The sequence below is a fragment of the Leptonychotes weddellii genome, chromosome X (assembly GCF_054177405.1).
Source record: "Leptonychotes weddellii isolate Sample4059 chromosome X, ASM5417740v2, whole genome shotgun sequence".
NCBI classification, from domain to species: domain Eukaryota; kingdom Metazoa; phylum Chordata; class Mammalia; order Carnivora; family Phocidae; genus Leptonychotes; species Leptonychotes weddellii.
In genome coordinates, this window is record NC_138385.1 from 29,394,075 (window position 1) to 29,397,061 (window position 2,987).

Genomic DNA, 2,987 nt, shown 5'->3' on the forward strand with positions numbered 1-2,987 from the left:
GGACTCCAGGATCACGACCTGAGCCGAAGGCAGTCGCTTAACCAACTGAGCCATCCAGGCGCCCCTGTAAATATTTGTTTTTAAAATATGGTACAAAGAATTGCATATGATACTGCAGATGTGATCCGACTATCTTGTGGTAGGGCTTTGCAACTCATGATCTGGATACTTTATATATGTAATTGGAGCATAATTTTGGCTTAATAGTTGGTAGGTGTGTGAAAATTTCAAAATAAATATCTGAATGCAACTTGATTTATGTATGGAAATGTAGGTCATTTTACTCAGTTCTTATTTGAAGTCCTTTCACACTTTCTTACAGATTTTTTTCCTTAAATCTGAAACTAATTAATTTCCACTGTTGCAAGTTCTGACTGTTTTAATCTGCTTCATAAGCTCACTTTAAAACTCCATACCCTTTTTTGATAAACCTTCCCTCCCCACTTTACCAGTATTCAAGATATTTTAGAACAGTTTTTGAAGTATTTCTGCTGAGTTAGCACTGAGCAAAAACTTTCCCATTATGATATCAACAACTTGTAAAGGAGTAAATAAGAAGCTTAAGCAAAAAAGAATTTAAATGTCCAATAACAGTAAGCAAATAGCTGCCATATAAAGAAGTATTATGAGGAGAAGAGAATTTTGCTTTCTAATTAAAAATAGAGTGAAAAGTAGCTTCCTAGGTTGAAAAAATTGTCATAAGGCCGTTTAATTCTTGTTTTGGAGATGTATTTTTTATTGAAATATAGTTGACATACAATATTATAGTAGTTTTAGGTGTACAACCATAGCGATTAGAGAATTATATACATTATAAAATGCTCACCATAAGTGTAGTTACCATCTGTGACAATACATAATTACAATACCATTGACTCTATTTCCTAGGCTATATATATATATATATTTTTTTAATTCTCACTTGGAAATTTTACTCGTCCTGGGGAAAGGAAGACAGGCAGCCCCTACTTTCTGCTGAGGGTGCCACAAGCCCTCACTATTTCCGGTTGCCGTTGATAGGGAGGTTCACATGCTTGGAGGAGGCCAAGAAGGCCTTGAGCTTGGGCAGGGTGCGGAGGCTCCCAGGTAGGCTGAGAGCAGCAGGGAGGAGTCCAGGCAGCTGAGGGCCAGGACCTGGTGAATCAGTGACAAGTCCAGCAGGTTGAAGTCTGCGAAGGAGATCCTGTTGCCCATGATGAAGGCCTGAGCCCCCTGGTTCTGGGACAGCAGGGTCTCAAAAGTCTTCAGGTGCCCAGTAGTGCCTTCACATACTCCTACTTGCTTGACTCCTAGTAGTTGTAGATGAGGATGAGGTATTTGCAGTGGATATTCTCCATGCCATCATTCACCATGTCCACCAGGGCCATCTCCCACTGGTCCTTCCCAGACAGCCCGAAGGAGTGGCCTGGGTATCACAGGATGCCATCAGACTGGTACAGGGTAAGGTCTCCCTCCTGGAACGTGGGAAGTTGCCCATACAGACAGGAGGCCTTGAGGGAGCCCTGCAGCCAGGTCTCCACCTCCTCCTTCCAGCTCTGGCTTCGAACAGGGGAGTAGACGATGGCGTAGGGCATCATGGTTGCTGTGCAGACCTCGGTGACAGAGCTCTTACGCTAGACCTTTCATCCCCAGGGCTTATTTATTTTATAACTGGAAGTTTGTACCTCTTAACCTCCATCCTCCTTCCCTCTGGCAACCACCACTTAAGGAAGTTTAAGTAGAAACATGTTGCTGATTTAATAATTAAATTAAAAAGTATAATGCCTATGTTTGCTTCCTTCACAGAAAATATTCTATGACTCTCTGTACTTCCCATATTATTTCAATTTTGATGATAAAGTTTCTGGCAAATTGTTTTATATGAAAATTTGAACTGACTAGAAAAAAAAAATATCTCAACTTGATTATTTGCCTTACCAAACAATTTACAGTTTACATAGTTCCTCTGGCATTTAAATTTTTATTTATTTTTTTTCCAAGTTTTTATTTAAATTCTTTCTTTCTTTCTTTCTTTCTTTCTTTCTTTCTTTCTTTCTTTCTTTCTTTCTTTCAAGATTTTTAAGTAATCTCTACACCCAATGTGAGGCTCGAACTCACAGCCCCGAGATCAGGAATTTCATGCCTTATCTACTGAGCCAGCCAGGCACCCCTCCTTTGACTTTTTAAAGGGAGAAATAATAAAAATAAAAACTTCTATGCTTTTAGTTGCACATTTATTACACAAAGGAAGGAATACCTGTATGAGGTTTCTATTCATCCAGGGAAAGCCTATTTTTATCAATTACTGTTAGCTTTATTAAACTCTGGGTAAATTTTTCTAAGTTCTAAGAATATAGTGGACAGAAAAACCAGATTTGCTGTTAACTGAAAATGTCTTTGTAAAAACTTCAGTAATGAAAATATTAAGGGTAATGTCTACTTTTATTGAAGTATGCTATTAAAAATATCTTGCCCTATTTGTAACTTGCCTTGTGCTTTTCATATTATACTTTGATTTTTTTCAAGTTCATTAACACATCAGTGGGAAATTGAATTTAAAGACCATGTTTTTCACACAGCACTTTTTATTATTTTCCTGGCAGTTCTAAAATGAAATGTGAACTTTGGTAATGCTAAAATATCAAAACATGTTATTTTTCTCCAGCATATTATTGGAGGACTTTAATCTTTATTTTCTTTAATTGACATGTGACAAATCTGTTTATCACAGGCATTTTCTACTGCATGAAAAAATTGCTAACCTGTGGGAGTGACAGATGATTTTGAGAATATAACTTTAATCATTATGTCTTTTGTTACCAAGTATGAAGAATGCATTAGATAATGGTAGTTCTTTTTGTGACATTTCATTCTGTCAACGTTTCCATGATAACCTCTTATATAATTCAAGTTTATTAACTGCATATGTTTACTGTAAGTTAAAGTTTCTCCTAAAAAAAAGCTTTTGCAATTACATTTCAACTTTTCATTGAAAATGGGGTTTCATT

General features: G+C 36.9%; 1 pseudogene; it reads right to left on the reverse strand.

Annotated features, from left to right (window-relative positions):
- Positions 1-997: 997 nt before the first annotated feature.
- LOC102735068 (glutathione S-transferase P pseudogene) lies at positions 998-1,577 on the reverse strand (annotated as a pseudogene).
- Positions 1,578-2,987: the final 1,410 nt, after the last annotated feature.